The 19567-nt window shown below is 34.5% G+C and overlaps 2 long non-coding RNA genes across 2 annotated transcripts; one reads left to right on the top strand and one right to left on the bottom strand.

Moving 5' to 3' along the window:
• Nucleotides 1-294: 294 nt before the first annotated feature.
• Nucleotides 295-5034, bottom strand: LOC120629584. The gene is made up of 2 exons (XR_005658992.1): nt 4643-5034; nt 295-442 (listed from the first exon to the last, which is right to left on the bottom strand). It is a non-coding gene; the product is annotated as an uncharacterized LOC120629584 (long non-coding RNA).
• Nucleotides 5035-14210: 9176 nt separating this feature from the next.
• On the top strand, nt 14211-15062 carry LOC120629557. Its single transcript, XR_005658990.1, has 2 exons — nt 14211-14361; nt 14877-15062. It is a non-coding gene; the product is annotated as an uncharacterized LOC120629557 (long non-coding RNA).
• Nucleotides 15063-19567: the final 4505 nt, after the last annotated feature.

Raw genomic sequence — 19567 nt, 5'->3', positions numbered from 1 at the left:
AAACGCATAATTTTCTAGCGACAGTTGTCAAATCATCTCATATTGTTATGGAATAACAGATGGCCACCGTAAATAATTGTACAAAAGTCAAATAATTGTACGAATTAACGAAAAATTCGTACAATTATTTGACTTTCACGTGTAAATGCTAAAAAAATGAAAAATGCGTTTACACTTGACGGGTCAGATTTTTTAATTCTGAACTGCTTTAACATGAAGCAAAGAGTTCAGTGTAGATATATATGGCATCAACTTTCGTAACGCCTCCTATCCACAGAATAATAACACAATGCGTAAATGAAACAAAAACAAGAAATCACAATTTAATACTGTTTCCACCATCTGCATTAGGACAATGAGATAACTTTGGCATAAAAAGCCGCGAAATCTGCTTCCACATCGTTACTACGTTGTTTCTTTCTTGCCTGGTCTGCAAACTGATCTGTAATAAAATATAACAAACATTTAGATGTTAATCTTTAATAGATCTATCTACATCTATCTATATTAGCAATAAGGCTCAATATTTTCTGGTTAGAGCGCGCTATTTAAAACCCATTTCTTCGAAGGTTATTCCCCAAATATGGTTAAAGAAGGGATGAAATTTTGTATGAATGCCGTCGTTTTATGAAATAATATCGATGAATAGCAATCAATAGGTTGACCATTCAAAGATAAATATACAATATACATGTTTCAGGATTCATAAAAATGGCACACTCAAAGATGTTAAATAGGGGATGAAATATTATTTGTTAGAACGCGCTATACTCAAGAAATTCAGGACCGTAAGACATATTAAAAAATCTCTGGAGCTACCAGTCGGTTTTAAACATATTATTTTGCGTTTGATATAATAATTAGGTAACTACCTAGGGTTTTTTAAATTACGCTTTCACCCGAGCATATAAATAACTTAAAACCTACTGCATGAGCATGGGATTACCTTATGAAAAACTACACAGTCTGCACACAAACTACACAATTTTATTGTTTTCTATCCACTATCTACAAGCATTTCATTTTTCCACCTTATAATGTGTAATGCGGGCATTGTCCTATGACCTATCTATTAATTGTAAGTAATATTTAATAATTGAATGCCAAACTAATGCGCAGCTTGCTTAGTTTACAGGTTTTTTTAATATCTGTACATGTTTATATGACATTTACAAATCAAGCAGTTTGACCGAAAACGGAAACTCCGAATATGTAATTTGAATAAGTAGGTAGGTTACTTATACTACCTACATATAATATTCTACATAGGTACAAAATATTACGATGAGCTTTTCATTATTATTCAATGCATTCTGTGAGACTCTGAGGTCTGGTAATTTGATAGAGCGGTGATCGGCTGACAGCCTAGTAGGTAAGGCTTCGGCTTCCCTTTCTCTCGGGGGGGCCGAGTTTGATCCGGCCATTTTCCTTCAATAAAATTAATATAAAGTTTTAAGAAAACGGCAATGCAAATGGGCGGTTCCATCGTCTAGGTCTTTTTTGAGCTAACCACATTTTCTGCCCATATGTCATGCCATAACCTTCGTTTTCACTCGCACAAAGACAACTTATCTCCTAAGAGATTTCTTTCAGAAGCTTTGATTGACTAACAAAACTATTCTTCTATCAGTATCTATATATATACGAGTAAAAGAGAAAGTGTTTGGGTATGTTCCGTATAGGCTCCGAAACGGCTGGACCGATTTCAATGAAACTTTCAGGGAATCGCCGGATTGACCTGGCGAGTAATCCTGTAAAGTTTGGTGACGATCGCAGCACTCCTATTTTTGAACTGTCAAACTGTCAAATACAGCTTTTATTTACTATGATGATATTCTATTGTTGGGTGTACATGGGTGCAGATAATGATCTTCACCCGCTCGAGAAGAGAATAGAAGAGAATGAATACGGAGAGAAATAAATGATTTAATATATTATGAGACTTAAATTAAAAATTTAATGATGTAAGTTTATTGTTTAAATAAAATAAAGCAAAATCTAGCCCGGCGAAGCGGGCTGGGTACGCTAGTATATTATAAATGTGAAAGTTTGGGTGGATGTTTGTTACTTAAAAACGGCAGAACGGCTGAACGGATCTACCATCATCAAAGCCTATTACAGTCCACTGCTGGACTACAGGCCTCTCCGAACGGGAGGGTTTGCTTATAATCACCATGCTGGGCAGATTGGTGGATTGGTGATCAAAGTAGATGGTAATAGAAGCTCAGAGGACGGTGCTGCGCGTTTTCAACTATATTCCCTTGGTCGCCTAGCAAAACACCCTCGGAAAGAGGAGGGATGGTGACAACTGTATCCTGATCTGCCGTCATCACACTTAAGAAATGAGACAACGTTTATTCGTTTATTATTATTATTATTAAATTCTTTATTGCACACACAAAAACAAAATACAAAGAGAAACATATTGACAGTTAAAAAATAATAAAAAACTAGTTTACGTGTGGAAAGGCGGTCTTATCGCTAAAGCGATCTCTCCCAGACAACCTTTGGCGGAAGGTTCTTATAAGGAACGGCGATAAAAATTGCAAACTAAACTACATGGTATAAATTCATCTTCATCATATCAAATCATTTCCGGCCCACCACAAGGCACGGTTCTCCTCCCACGTGAGAACAGTTTAGGCCGTAGTCCGATACGCTGACGGCTCGGTGCGAATTGGTGGACTCCACAGGCCTTTGAGAAAGTTATGGAGAACTCTCAGGCATGCACGTTTCCTCACGGCCGGGCCCCCGGTAAGTGAAGAATAGTAATATTATTATAATAATAATATAATAGAATTATAATTAATCACTAGCCTATGACCGGTACGACCAGGGGTAGATTTGTTATTACCTACTTCCCTGTAAGGTTGTCAGTATTTACGCCATGCTATCGATTGGCAACAAAATATAGTTGTAAACATATAAGTTGTCTTATATCCCGGGCATTACGCATCACCCGTATACGTTTCATCATTTCGCCCTTAACATCTTCACAACCACTACCCTAGAAACAATCCCGAATTAATAATGAATTGTTAAACGAGGTGGAAAACACCCCATTCTCACACGAGATACTTATTCATACACACGAGCGTAGCGAAGGTTTACATAGTTTGTGGTTGAGAACAGGGTGTTTTCCCTAGTTCTCTTGTTCAACATAATAATTTTTATATCGAACGTGGGAAAAAGAACAAGATGAAAAAACTATGAAAAGTATTTCCTAAATTTCATTTTTTTTTTCTTATCAAATGACGACGTTTTCCGACTCGTTTAACAATCTACTTTTATCCAATGACGATCAGTTTCTATCTTTGTTCACCTGCGCCAACGACAACAACATAAATTAAATACCTACGTAACTCCTTTTTCTATATACTTAAGTGGCAAAGAAAGTCAAGCGTATAACAGGATTTTAGAACCTCTCTACCTAAGTAATAAGTATGGATATTAAAGGGGCATTACTCCGCATAAAACTTGTTTGAAAATGAACTAAACAAGTAGAACTAATAAAACGCACAAAAATAAGGCATTGTTAGGGTATATTTATGTCTCGACTATAGATATAAATAACAGTAATCATAATAAATCCTGACTAATATTATAAATGCGAAAGTGTGTTTGTTTGTCCCTTTCATACCCTAAAAAAACAACCAAACAACTTGGTTTTTGCAATAGAGTTAGTGGAAAGGACGAAGAGTAACTTAGGCTAGGCTTTATATCCCAGGAAAACAAATTGTTCCCATGGGATTTGTAGAAAACAGTTATTAACGCGGATGTCGCAAACGGGCAACAGCTAACTGTAAGTAAAGGAAACAATGGAGAATTGTATGAATTATCCACCTGTTATAGACTTATTGGCGTATTAGGTACTTTTGTCATAGTATTTAGCATTATCACTGTCTAATCAGCGATATTATTACCTACTATTAGGTAGGTTAAAGTAGTACGTGGATGGGTACCAACTTCATTGATTGATATTGTTGATCTAAATTACTATCAAATTTCTTATTAATGATTGAATTTAAAAGAATTGCGCCTTGAGAGGGTTCCGTACAATACAAATACGCTTTTTGAATAATAGATACCTACATATTATAGGTATACGTTTAACTTCTAACTTGATTTAGTTGGCTATTCTTATTGTTGTAGTTGGCCGTTTGTCACACAGGCCAACAAAAGGACAATCAGTGGATCCTCTATGGACTTATTTCTGAAAATGAGGATGACATTCTAAAAATAAAGTAAACGTACCTACCTACTTATCTATTTTATTTTTCTTCTTTCAGTTTATATATTTTTATCTATGTTATATGTTAGAGATTGCTTGCAGCAATAAGGTCGCCTTTGCATGCCTACAATTCTTTTTTTTATGTATATTTTGATGTTTGTGTGCAATAAAGTATTTCTTCTTATTCTTCTATTTATTCTTAATTTATAGTTAAGTGAGTAGTTAAGAGCTTGGGTAGTAACATTAAAATTCTTAAACTCATTGGTTATATCTTTACATGTAGGTAATATTAACTGTTGCTACGAAGATACGTGCTTTTAAGAAAATAACTAGGTACAGCAAAACACTATTATTAAGTCATCAGATTTTTTGTGTGCACGTAAACGGTAGGTACTAAATTGTATTTCTTACCCGTTTTTCTCCATAACATTCTCTTAGCGTCACATACAACGAAAAACTCATAAACAACACCTTCAAACTCAGCGCAACAGACACCACAATTATAAATACGCTAATACATATCATCATTGTAACTGGCTGCTAATTAATTTAAAACTAAAATTATTATTCTCGCTGCGCAGCCTCGGTGCACGCTGCCGCGTACGAAAACACAAGCTTCTGGTCACAATGAACTGAACGACTGGGTGTTTTTTTTATCGAAACTCGCACAGGAGCCTTCGTAAACCGATAGAAGTGTCAGCTGTTTTAACTTTTTCTTGTAATAGATACTAATAATATTATCTAAGCTTGATTTAGTTTAGGAACGTAATAATGATAAAAAATGTAGGCACTTCGAATTGTCGGAATTGATTTTGTAAAGGTAATGTTTCGAGAGGAAGAAACAAAATATGTAAGTCAGTCTTATAGGTGTGTGGCTAATGCGTCATAAAATACAAAAGTGGGATTAGGAGCCCCTTTTCCAGGCTGCCAAGTCGGGTAAACTCAACAAGAAGAGCAGCAATCGGGCCGGTGCATCCTGCAAACATCGGTTAACAATTATTGCTCTTCAATTCTATTCAATTCTTATATTCTTCTTCAATTATCGGCTAGCATTATGCTACCATAATGCTAGCCGATGGCTAATGACCCGGTTAGGTGGGGTCTCCGCGGGTTCCTCGGGTTTCTGTGTACTGCAGTGGATATACCGTGAGGGGTCAATGACCCAGAGCGGTGGCAGTTCCGGTCAGGTATAGGACGGGTAGATTTGCTTGGGCAGCAAATTTTTGATGCGTTCGCCGTTGGCGGTTGAAAGCCGATGTTTTCGACGAACTAGTGGATGATGGAAACGGGGTTTTCCATCATCCACAACCATTTTCAGTGTTCAGTGATGGCGCTGTGTTGCATCGCCTGTTCTGAATCCGTAAGTCACTCGTTTCTATATTGACGAACGACCAACAAAGTGTACTTTAAATGCGTAAGCGATAAAATTTAATTTAAGATCGTTCAGTTACGCAAATTGAGATAAAGTAACGTGATAAGAATAACTACCCACACTTTTTACTGTATTACTCGATTTTGTTATTGGTAATCAATAAAATTAATAATTTTCCCACGAAATTTCCTTTTTATAGGTTGAAGGTAATGTTATATTATGTACTACATAATAAATCTGCATTATTTGTGTTTATGTATATTATATAAGTACTACTTACATTATGACTCGGATTTCGTCCGCGGATGTTTGGATTTTTTTTAATCTATTATAATAAATATTAGCATTTCCCGTTCTATATTTTGGCAACTATAACAATTTAAAGCAATCACGTTGTCGCTAGAAAGAGTCAACGAACATAGCATAGTTATACTACGGCTTGTCAGCTGTCAGTGTTTCTAGCCGGTTGGCCGCCATTGCCTCTTCTTTAATTTAGCCCTCAAAATCATCATTGAAAAATTTCGTCAACCTTTGGTACAAGTTTAGTTTTAGGAATTCAATGTAAAATAATAAATGAAACAAAAAACATTAAAGGTTTTTTTACTACTTCTATAAATGATCTGTACCTACTAATATTTTAAAGTAGTTTTTTATATTAAAAAAATATACTAAAAATCTCATGTCTGTTGATCATTTTATCAAAAATTATGAATTCTTATTAAAATAAGTAAGCTTATATACCTAATTAACCTACCTAACTAATCTTATATAGAAATAATCTATGTTGCCTTATATCAGGTTAGAACTCTTATAGGCCCGTATTATATTTTGGAGCCAAATAATAAAATAACATCGAATATCTATACTTAAAATAAAACTGTAACTGGAAGATTTCTGTACATTTAATATATTTTGAAAATTTTGACCGGGGATGCTTTATAATCGATACTGAGTCCAAAACAGATTTTTATTTATTTTTGTCTGTCTGTCTGTCTGTCCGGGCGGGTAGCTGGTATTCCGGGTACAGGATACTTTTTATTCCGATTAACAATAAGTTTCCTACGGGAAACGGTCTGAAATTTTTTATCAATTTTACTTTATAGTAATTTCAGCCCGAATTATTCAAACGATTTGAATAATTCTTTATTTAATTTGAAAGTGTATGCTAGCAAGCATGTATTATCTAATTTGAATGAAGATCTGAAAAATATTATCGGAGATAAAGGACATGACACTTCACAGATAACAGCACATAACAGAAATCAAACGAAAGCAAACAACTCCTACAGGATAGTATCGTTATTTTTTCCGCATTTGTCTTTCAAAATCCGCGCAACGGAGTTTAAAGATTGACGTGCTTTCTTTAGATAGGCGCAGTTGAAATATTATCAAGCTTTTGAGTTTCTTTGGTTGAACGCGCTAATCTCAGAAAATGCCGTTCCGATTTAGATTTTTTTTTGGATTGGTATTATCAATTAGGGCTAGGTATATATAAATCACGCTACTACCAATCGCTCCCATCATTAATGAGAAATTTTGCAAAAACTGCAAAAAATATCGTTTTTGAGAGATTCCGATGCATGCGATGCGTGAATGGTATCTAAACGTTACGCCAAACGACGGAAATAAGTAAGTAAGTATACTGGAATTGTTTCTTTAAAGTTCTATAAAACAGTCCGCCACAATGTACGACTACGTTTTGAAGTTGACTCATTCGCGAAGGAAGTCGCGCGGGTCCGCTAGTATAATATATATATAAAGAATTATCATACGGTATGGTATACGTATCCAGATTTCATTAGCAGATATGTAAATTTTTAAATATATTTACTTATTGTTATTAATTTCAGATAACTGCTAAATCATATCTATGTGATTCATAAGCCGTTGTTTGTTGTTATAAAGATTGGTTCACAAAGGTGAAAAGATTGAAGGCACAGAATGTCGCATTCCTTTAGCGTTCTACTTATATGTAGGTATCCCTATATGTTTTTTCTTAAAATGCTCGACCTACTATAAGTATATTTTTATTTATCGATATCGATGTAAAAACTAGAAAGCATCAAATACTTCTTACGAAATTTAAATAAATTCGTTTAGGCTCTATTTTGTTCAATGCTACAGTTTAGGAATAGGTAGGTAATAGAATTACATTTTGATTGGCATTCTCATCAATATCATAAATGTGAAATTGCACACTAAACATCCGTTTTTTTTTTTCAAGTTATAATTTTTTTTTTAACAGTTGTTAAAACTAACATCTTACACTTTTTAAATTTGTTTTAGAGAAAAACGCTGTTCAGTTTTTATACCTAGAAGTTAACTAGTTGTAGGTATGTAAACTCCTTTATAAAATTGGGTAACATTGCGAAGTCATGGCCCTGTAATGACATTCACTCATTGTTTGCAAGGTAACAGTGTAATTGCTGACGACATTTGATGCTGATCAACACGACCTGCCCGTTCAAATTCTTAAATTATTGTTTACAGATGTTTTTTCTCGTTTGTATTGCAATTAAGCCAATAATTAGGTAAATACCTATCAGAAATCTGAAAGTGTGTGTTGTTTGTTTTTCTTAATTTTGTTCTAGAACTAAGTAACCAATTGACTTAAATTTTGGCATAGAGTTAACTGAAAGAACGGAGAGTACCTAATAAAGAGTTTTAATCCAAGGAAAAATCTCTATGCAAATAATCACGTAAACCTCACGCACTGTTGCTCTATACTTACTATGTTTTTTAAAGCATAAAAAGGTAAAGTTTGTGAGTTTGTGAGCTTGTCTGGATCTACAGAATCGATTTTGATTTTTTTTTCAATAATATAAAGCTTAAATTTGTTAGTGCCATTTATTAAACTGAAAAATACCTTCTCCTGGTAGGTACTCTGATTTGCAAAGTAAGTTTGAGAAAAAAACGGCCGAACAAATCCGTTTCTTACGAATGAGAGATACATTCAATTGAATGCTAGTAAAAGTTGTAGAGCTTTAAAATGCTAACAATAAAGTCAGCATATTTACTTTTATATTTAAGTAACAAAAAGTAGTTTTTGATATTAAAAAAAATCGTTTAATCATGGTCATGTTTATAGGTCATATAATCAAAAATTATGAATTCTTAGCAAAATAGGTAGATTTATCTACTCAAGTAGGTATTTAAAACAATATACTTTTTCTTTTACTGTATATAATTAGGGCAAATGTTAAAAGAGATGATACGACATACGAGTAGGTTTAGAACCGCGACCATGTTTTGATCTCTTGAGTGATATTAATTCTCTTAGACTAACCGAACCACATTCAACCATGATTTCATCACGAGTAAAAATGTTTAACGCCGAATGAAGTGGGCACGGCAGAGTGATGACGTTTCTCGCAACGCTTGCAACAGGAATAAATCTCGCGATCATTGCTGTCTACTTTTGCAAAGAAAAAAAATTTAAAGTGACGTTTGTCAACAAAGATTGCATGATTTACGCCTGTCGCAAGCCTGTCGTGAGATACGTAACCACCTTGCGGAACAGCTCTAATGTTATAATGCTTTTAAATTTATTTAGTTGAACGCGCTAGTCTCAGGAACTTTTGGTTCAAATTGTATTTTTTTGTGTGAAAGTCTATTTAGTGGCTTAAGGCTATATCAAACCGACCAATATCATATCAATGAGAAATCTTGCAAAACTAGAAAAAAATCTCTTTTTTTGAGAGACTTCGATGCGTAACGGTAAACGTTGCGCCTAAACGATTAAAGTATCTAGTACTAGGTATGACGAAATTGTTCCTCTTTAAAAGTTCTAAAAAATAGTCTTCAACCTTAAAAGATACTTAGTCATATGCTAAATATGACTAAGTATCTTTTAAGGTTGACTCGTACGCCGACGTCAAAAGGGACCGCTAGTGTAGGCTAAATTAACAAACAAGCATTTACGATGCTGAGAATTTATAGCAAAAAAGACGAATTTTCTCTTGCGGGTATTTTTAAACCTGATTTCCAGTCTTGAACCTTAGTTTAGTTTATTTTTTATTCAGTAAGTCAGACCTTACTGAATTAGATTTTAAATAAAAGTTTCATGACTAAGTGATGAGCATGTGTGTATCTCAGACGTACTAAATATAAGTTTGGAAATTGTTAGGGTCAACGCAGTAAGAATGACGCCAGGGCATGCTAGTGTAATTTTCCTTTCATATGATATTTAAATATAGCCCTTATCTAACACAAACATAAACAGTATGTAAGATAGTATCAAACAGAAGATAAAACAAATTCCATCTGACACGCTATTTACAACTGTATTGGAATTGGATAACGACGATATTTAATAATCCTCGGGAAATATAAGGGTGTCATTATACGTTCACGACTTACGTTGAATCGTTGCCTTCAACACGAACCGCAGAGGTATATGACAATCAATGATTGCGGCTTGTAAAGCACGCCTAACGTCAATAGATCAACCTTGTGCTAGTCTATTAACTATATAATCCTATGAATTCACCAATACAAGAAATGTTTCAAAAGCTATCTTTAATTGGAGGTCGATTGGTTTTGTGCGCAAAATACTTTTGATACTTTTAGAGGTATGTATATAATCAATTTTGAGCAAAACAAATAGATCTCGACAGATTGGGTGTAATAACAGTCTAAGCGAGTAAACGTAGAGTTTGCCGCTCTATCTGCGCTGGCCCTTACTCTGTGATATTTGGCCTTACCTATCGATTAACGTCAATTATTTAAAGCATATCAGTTTTTAAATCCTTAAGTGTGCTGATAAAATTGTTGGCAGCTATCACGCCAAATTGCATTAACTACAGTATTGTGCCCAATATCCATCGTTATTTATTATTTTATTAAAATGTCGCAAATTTTGGCTATAATACATTATATTTTTTTCGGGATAGTTGTTTCCTCATTGACACTTAATGTTATATTTATATTTGTATCTATTATATTTACTCTCTACTGGCAAGGAAAGGTAATTTTTATGACAAACGGTCATTATATTTACTTATTTAATTATTACTCATCCGTTATGCTCTTACTTTATCGAGGTTTAAGAAATATCTAGAATTTGGGTATAACGTCCGGAGTTTTAGTGATATGATAATTTCGTTTGTGTAGCAAAGTTTAATGAAATTTTTGTTTGAAATTCTAAGGGTTCAGCAGTAAACGAAGAACAGCAACCGCAAGCAATATTTCCAATTGAAAGTTCCAGGCCGAGCCTCGTACCGGTTCTACCTCAGGCTATAATATATAAGGCATTCACCAGAACGGGCAGTGGCAGGAGTATCGTCCTTGTTCAAAGTGAAAAGTCTTCAGATACCATAAGTGCGACATCTTTTTGTGTTAAAGATGTTTCGAAAATGTAACGACTGCTAGCAAAGACTTTGTACGGTAAAATAAACAGGCAGAAAGCATAAACCAGTGTACTTGTGGCGGTAATTATGTGAATACAATCATTAAAAACTAACACAGAAATTTGGACAGTGAATGCTGCAAAAATCGACTGACAATATCTACAGAGTACCTTTGATTTATTTTTGAACCAAAAAAATGAAATAGCTTATTTTTTATCTATTATCATCTCCTCTCAGAATGAGAAGGGTTTAAGCCGTTTTTTACCACGCAGGCCAAGTGAGGATTGGTATACTATTTATATAAATTAGTGTTTGAAAATTGTTTTTACCTAGCACTATAGACTATAGTATACTATTAACGTACTTCATAATAATTTGGTATTATTAATTTTCTTGAGATCTACGATACTTAAATGTGGTTAATTTTTAAACGTACATATCTTTAGTTTGAATGGCTTTCCGAAAAGAAACTTATAAGTTGATAGTGTACTCATAGTACAATGTTATATTGTGTACTCTCATTTGCTTACAGCCTTATATTTCTAATTTATCGTATCGTTATCGTGCATGGTAGTACCTGCAATACCTACCTGAAACAAAAGGTACAGATTTCTCTTCATTTTCACCACGACTTCATTGTCTGTTCAGAGCAGTCTTCGACGCGTAGGAAAAAATCCAATAATGGGATTCTTACTTACCTAGATACTTCAATTTCTTAGCCAAGAAAAAGGAAGCCAGAGATACGTGCGTAAGGAAAGTGTCGAAGACTTAGTCGCGTAGGTACCTAAAAAATCTACCCTTTCGGCATATTTATTCTTATTTAAATTTGGTAGATACTTTCAGACTTGTCATATAGAAAGTTTATCGCATTCTGTTTAGTAGTTTGTTTTATAAACCAAAATAAATGAATGCTACTATGAATGTTTCCATTGCTTCCAATAACGTCAGTTTAATTTTATTAAGTCGTTTTATTACTTTTGTAATAATTTTTCTACAGTAGGTAATAAAGTAGGTCGGTGTATAATTACTAAATTATCTCTCGGAAGGCATAAGGTATTTTATAGAGGATCATAGGTAAGTTGGCAATTTTATCTAACCTAACCTAAGCTAACATTACGTAAAAAACGGGCAAGTGCAAATCTTACTCTCACACCGAGGTTCCAGACTTTAAAATGGTAATAAATATATATATCAGGTAAGTATACTACCTAAATATAGAAGCGGTGAGTGCCTAGGAATGGCTAGGAATTTAGCCTCCTCCAGAGGGACCGAGCTCGACCCCGTTCGTTTCAAGCTTTAAAATATCATTTGCTTTAACGGTGAAGAAAACGTCGGGAGGAAATGCCTGAGAGTGTGGTGCCGTGTGGTGACGACTGACGGCAGAATACAGTTTTTTTTTTTACTATCGTAATTATTGACGCACCAATCCGATGGCCTACCTGATAGTGAGAGGAAAACTATCGCCAATAAACAAAGCAACACTTTTCAATGCTGCTTTGCGGCAGAAAGAAGCAGTGCGGTACTTTCCCAGGCGAGCTTTGTCACAATAAGCTACTACTTACTATTAAAAACAATTACAGGTACAGTGGCCACAACCTCTCCTTTTTCCCGCGGGTTTCGTCACGGGGTGACTAAGGGAATATAATAGAGAACGGGCAGTAGCGTCCTCTGTGCTACAACTACCATGTACTTGGGTCACCAACCCATCTTCCCAGCGTAGTTATTATCGGTAAAACCTCCCGTTGGGAGAGACCTTAAATCCAACAGTGGACTGTTATAGGCTACAGCAGGGTTAGAGCAGGCAGGAGACAAAAATTATATCCCCCGATTATATCCCCTGACAAGGTATAATTAACGTGTCCATCTGCTAAAGCACGGGAACATAGAATAGGAGAAGCTTATCCCCATTTATTATTACACATACATATATTAAATATAAATATACTACGCCAATACACACATCGCCATCTAGCCCCAAAGTAAGCGTAACCTGTGTTATGGGTACTAAGATTACTGACGAATATTTTTATGAATAACATATCTTTATCTTTATATATATATTTCTTGTGTGCGTGTGTATGTCACTGAACTCCTCCTAAACGGCTGGACCGATTTGAATGAATTTTTTGGTATGCGTTTTGGTGGCACCCTGGATGGTTTAGATTCACAAATCAGCCCGACAGAAGGCGCTGGGGTCCGATAGTATTTATATATTTCTTGTTGGCGTGTGTATGTCACTGAACTCCTCCTAAACGGCTGGACCGATTTGAATGAATTTTTTGGTATGCGTTTGGGTGGCACCCTGGATGGTTTAGATTCACGAATCAGCCCGACAAATGGCGCTGGGGTCCGCTAGTTTAATATATATTATTTGAATATTATTTCCACTTTTGCGTCAATGCTCTGAGAGTTGATAAAGTTGTGGGGAAAGATAACTTTTAATCCTGTCCCGGGGAGATAATTATTTGACTGGTATTCAGTTAAGTCAACAAAGTTTGCGTCAGCGTAATCAATAATAGTAAGAAGAAGGAGTTCGTATGAGCATAATTTTGGTATGAATAGAGAGAAAAGTTTTTCAAATTTTGTCAATCTCAAAGAAGAGGCTTCGTTTGCGCTGTCAATAAACAATCAAGTGTGTTTGTTTGTGAGCATCAATTGTATATACTATTGAACTGACCTTGTTAAAGTATTATTCAATACTTTAAATAAATTAATTAATGTGCCCGACACGCTTTTGACGCCGCGCGCGTAATTTAAAAATGTCGCACGTAGACCTATTTTCAGCGTTAAATTAAAATTATAAATATTTGAGATAGAGTTCCGGGAGTTGGCATTTTTTTTTTGGATATTTTCTCCTCTTTCAGAATCTTTGAAATTTCTTAAATAAATAGCTTATGAAATATTGGCAAAAAACGAAATAACATTTTTTTTTTAATCTTTAATTTTGAAATTTTATATGTACTTATACACGCTTTTGGCACATCTTTCTAGGCGCCATTCCGGACCCAATGAGCTATCGCACATAATTTTAAGAGCAGTATCTCTTTTTTGTACCATTTTCAACTTGTCGACTAGACTATATCTGCACTTCCGGCGAAAGTAGATACCTACTTTTGTGCAATGTAATTTATGAGCATAAAATATGAGTATCTTGAATTAATTAATAGTTGTTTTATATGATGAGTAGTTTGTTATCATTATACTGTTGATAAAATTGAGTGCAGATATTGAATTCACTTCAGTATAGTGCCAACTATTTGCGACTTAATTGTAATATTTGAATGGTACTTACTTGAAAAATAATGTCTACTTTACAAAATATTTTTTTTGTGACAGTTTGTACGATATTGACCGTAAATATTTTATTTATTATCGCGTCGATTGTATTTACTCTATACTATCAAGGAAAGGTAACAACGTTATATCATTACTACATCCTTATATATCCTAGTACCTATCTGCAATCTAGTAAGACGTAGTTTATGGAATTACGGTGCCATTTTGTTTTAGAGTAATAATAAATAAAGATATCTGTTCTGAATCTGTTAAAGAAGTTAAGAGTTAATTAGCGAAATAAAAATTAAAAAATTAAAAACTAAGAAGAACTAGACTTACCGGCAGCTTAAAAGTTTCAAAAAGATTTGTGCGGGCAGGAGAGCTAGTTCTCACATCGGAAAGCGTTGAGTGTAATCCCTACAATATACCTATGCCCAGTAGAGAATGTCCATCGTTAATTAATGATAATAAATAACAAATTACAAACAGACCGTTTTCAAAATTTGAAAAATACATCTCTTACCTGAATGCATCTGTACACTGCATAATCCATCACTTTACCCGGATATGTTGTCACCTCGGTCATCAGTGGTAATTTTAACCGAGAAAACGTACGGTATGGTATGGTTTATAACCTTATATTTTCCAGGGTTCAGAAACAAAGGATCTTCAACATAAGAAGCCAATAAACGAGAGTTCTAGACCTAGCCTCGTATCGACTCTACCTCAGTTTATAATATACAAGGCTTTCACCAGACATAGCAGTGGCAGTATAGTCTACGTTCAACATGCTTAACTAGGCTTTTCAAAATAAAGAAATTGAAGTATCTACACATGGAGCCCTATTAAGGAAGTAAAACTTACTTCCTGCTGTGATGGATAAATAATAAACAATAAATTATTCAAATTAAGTATTTTGAAAAGATATCTTATCTCTTGCAATTATTGTTTTATATTGTTATTAAATTAACTTGATATATTTATTACTCCATAAACTCTATATAGATAGGAGTTACAAAGATATAATTCATATTAATAAGCATATTGAGTTGATTATTTTGATATTCAACTTAATATGCTTATGAAATCATATATAATTCATTTGTATTCTACATCTGTCTTAGTATTTCTATTGTTTTTTTTTTATTTTCCTAACTTCATAGTTGTGTACAAATAAAGAGTTAAATAATAGTAATAATAATAAATATAATTAGAATTAGACATAATGTATATTATACGTACCTATATGTGAGTGTGTGTTCAAAAAAGTCGAAATTCAAATACATATATACATACATTTATTTCAAGTAGGCCTCTTGAAACGTCAAGTATTTATTTATTTATTTTATTTATACACTTTATTTGTACACCACAAATAGGAAAAAAAAAACAATGGACACAACAAAAATAAACTTAAAAAGTAGGATACAAAGGGCGGCCTTATCGCTTAGTAGCGATCTCTTCCAGGCAACCTTAGTATTAGGAAAACCAAGGGAAACCGATTGGTGGGGTGTATTATTATTATATATGTACTTCCGAACAATTACACACTAATACTTATCAAGATTACACACATAAAATACTAATAATAATAAATTTAAAAAATAATAAACTAATATATACTAAAACATACTTAAATATGAGTAAGAGTCAATCAAGTATGTCTCTCTGTCTGTCTACCACCGGTTTACACAGGTAGACTTATTGTCCAGCCTAGTAGTATTTAAATTACCTACTCCTAAAACACTATTTGAATCGACTTCTTAGCGAAATATCTTTTTGAATGTTGATTCCTAGATAGCCTCCCTGACGATCCAGTACGATACCGTGTAGGAACCATTGTCTGTATGGTTTTTATATAGCTGCCGTATTACTACCAGGTTATCCCGTTACCTTCGTAGACTGCTCATCGGTTTGGTTATTCGTATAGGACGTGCCTGAGTTCATTATTTACCGCACTTTTACATTTAGCTATTAAAATTAAGTAGGAGGCACCATATTTCTTTTGAGTATTACCCATCCAATAGAAATTAAATTTCTTGTATGATCATTTTGTTGTTTACCATTTTGCCCGACTGTCCATCAGTGTGTCAAAACCTTTAGGGCCTGATTAAGTACCGTGGGATAACGTTGCAATATTAAGTCTCTCAGTGTGCTGTCAATTGTAGTGTGATAAAGGACTGCTTAACTAATCCCACGTTCCTTACGTAGAGTTCTTTACCAAAATAGCTAAAGTGCGACTCTGTTTGTGTTTGACGAACTAATATGTATACATATTAATGCTATCAACTTTAAATTTGGAATAGTTACGGAGAATCTTTGTTTAGCCTCACTTGAAAAATAATTTATACTTTATACTGCATTGAAGAAAGACAAAAACAGGAGAATCGAAATTTGAAAATGATGCTATCGATAAAATAAGGGTATATAAAGACTGCATTTGTGCATCCCAAATACCATTTGTTATTTTTCTTTCCCAACAAAGATTTACGCGTCATCAATCATGATCATATTCATCATGTCTGGTGAAGAAAAAAACCGAAAATAACTTTTTCGCATTTCATGTTAAATTAGTAGATCAAACACACATACACAAAATGTGTACTTTCGGAAAATTGCATATGTACCTACTAGAGAAGTACCGAGTACATGATTCACCTGGTAACCGAGAACAGAGTTTAACTCGGTTTTATTGTCAATGTTTATGTGACGAACGTGAAAGTTTTTCAGTGTTTGGGTTTTTATCTGTATATTATAAGTATTTATGTACATTATTCATAAAAACATTCAGCTGTCAGCTTAGTTCTTATAACACAAGCTACGCTTACTTCGGAGTTAGATAGTGATGTGTGTATTGTCATACTATATTTATTTATTGTCCCCAAACCGAGTACTTGGTTGGTTACTCGGTTCAGGTTTTACAGCTTAGAAAAGCGAAAAGCAGCAACTCGGGCTGCAAGCGAGCGGTCACACTGTTCCTGCTTCAAGTGTGCTTAATTATCGTTTAGTCCGTATCGTCGCAAGTATCTTTTATCAAAGTTTAGTATGTCTTGTATTCAGGTCGCAAGTCTCTTTTGTGAAAGTTTAGTAGGTACGTCTTGTATTTTATTCAAGTTTAGTACGTCTCTTATACAGGTCGCAAGTGTCTTTAATGCAAGTTTAGTTCGCCTCGTATACAGGTCGCAAGTATCTTATATCAAAGTTGAGTATGTCTCGTATTTAGGTCGCAAGTGTATTTTATGAAAGTTTAGTACGTCTAGTATACAGATAGCAAGTGGCGTTTATGCAAGTTTAGTACAGGTACATCTTAAGAGATGCCTGATGCAAGCATCGTTAATGTAAGTTTAGTTCGTCTCGTATACAGTTCGCAAGTGTCTTTTATGCCAGTTTAGTACGGCTCGTATAAAGATCGCGTTTATTTTTTATGCAAGTTGAGTACGTATCGTATACAGTTCGCAAGTGTCGTTTATGCAATTCAGTACGTCCAATCCCGAGTAATAAACGAGTACTCGGTCCATTACTCGAAGCTATGGTTTATTTATGTGTTTGTAAATAATATCCTCTAATATTATAGCAATTTAAAGAGAATGTGACACATTTTCCTATCCTATCGCCTCATATAGGTGTGAGATGTAATAAACATGCATAAAATACAAACATACAGCCACGGCCGAAGCCTCAAACCAGATCAGACCAGAAAAATCAAAAACATGAAAATCCAAATTTCTCCTGCCGGGATCGAACCCGGGACGTCTGATATATAGCCGATTACTACTTCGATAATAGAAACTATTAATTAGTATGTTTACTACAATCGTCTTAAAATGATAATTTAATGAAATAGGTAGGTATAACATTTATATTTCAAAAATACTTACACTGAAGTCATACACTCAAGTGTATATCTATGTATATTAATTTAAACGACGAATTTAATAAATATTTTCATCACAGAAAACGTTAATAATATTATCTTACCAAAAATGTTACATTTAATGGAGTAAGTCGTTTGGAAAACTTAGTCAACCCATAAATAGAAAACACCCGTAACGTCCTTGAGAGTGAAGATAGAGCATTCGCTCCACCGCAACCGGGGCGCCGCGCCGCGCGCCGACGATTCGAGGCAATGCGGGCCATCGTAGTATGCCTGTAAGTTGAGTTAAACAGATCGGTAAAAAAAAGCAACAGAATATTCAAAAACAAATGTAGAATCTCTATAGTCCAACTCAAATGCCTTTAAACGAACACTGTTAGCAGTGGCGTAAAAAGTTACCAGGGTATGCATACATTAGGAAAATTGTATAAAACGGCAAAAATCCTCATCCTAAATTTAAGGGTGCTTTTGTGCATGTCTGTTAGCTTTTTTGCCGTTTACCTAGTGGGTATTAGTGCTATCAAAAACTAAATATAATACTCGGCTAAGCTTATAAGTTGGGATATTCAGGATATTCTCAGACTTTTTATTGGCGTATTCAAGTTATCGACTACAGAAATCAGCATTACCGCGCAATAATGGTCATTTACATGAACGCTTTAGAGAATGGGCTCTTTAAAAAGTGGCTAAGTGCAAGTTTGACTTGCGCATGAATAGTGCATTAGGAACCACTACCTACTACATACTAAATTAATATTATTATTTTTATTTTAAATTTTTTGCATCGTCAACTTGTAGTGACATAAAAAAGGCCACACCGTTCGCGCCCCACTGCTGTGTGTTTTACTCTAATTTTTGGTGTTTGCTAAACTTTGACACATTTTCACGCTTCACTAAGCTATTTTCCCTCTGACGTTAAGAAAGTGGGTGGGGTGACCTTTTTTCGTGGGAGCGGTCGGTACGCCACTTGTTGCTATTCATAGAAGACCGGTGCAACAGGTTTGGAAATTGAATTTATTTATTTGTAGGATATTTTGCGAATAAAATACAAAGGAGCTCATACAAATCGTATCTTACATAAAAAAAACTAGTACCTTTGCAGATGCTGATGCTGATTTTTAAGCAGTAGTAGACAACGTCCGCGTGAGCACTACCGCCATTTTATTTCGGCCGCCAAGCAGAGTTTCTGTGTACTGGTCTGAAGGGTGAGGTTGCCGGTGTTATTTAGAGGTACATGAGCCTTAGCACCAACACCTTCAGGGTGTTGGACATGGGGCGGTACGTTGTAGGAAAGTTTCATTACATGCCCTGCGAAGTGAGGGATAAAAAAAAAAAAAATTAAAATTTAAATCTGTTTATTATAAATAAAAAATACATGGTTGTTTAGATCTCAATTACATTACGCTAATCTTCATTATGGAAGATTTTTGCGCTTGAGAGGGTTGCACAAATATATATTGATTATT

Source organism: Pararge aegeria, chromosome 14 (genome assembly GCF_905163445.1).
Source record: "Pararge aegeria chromosome 14, ilParAegt1.1, whole genome shotgun sequence".
Lineage (NCBI taxonomy): Eukaryota > Metazoa > Arthropoda > Insecta > Lepidoptera > Nymphalidae > Pararge > Pararge aegeria.
Note: the sequence above shows the minus strand (reverse complement) of the source record. Positions and strands in the feature narration are given on the sequence as shown.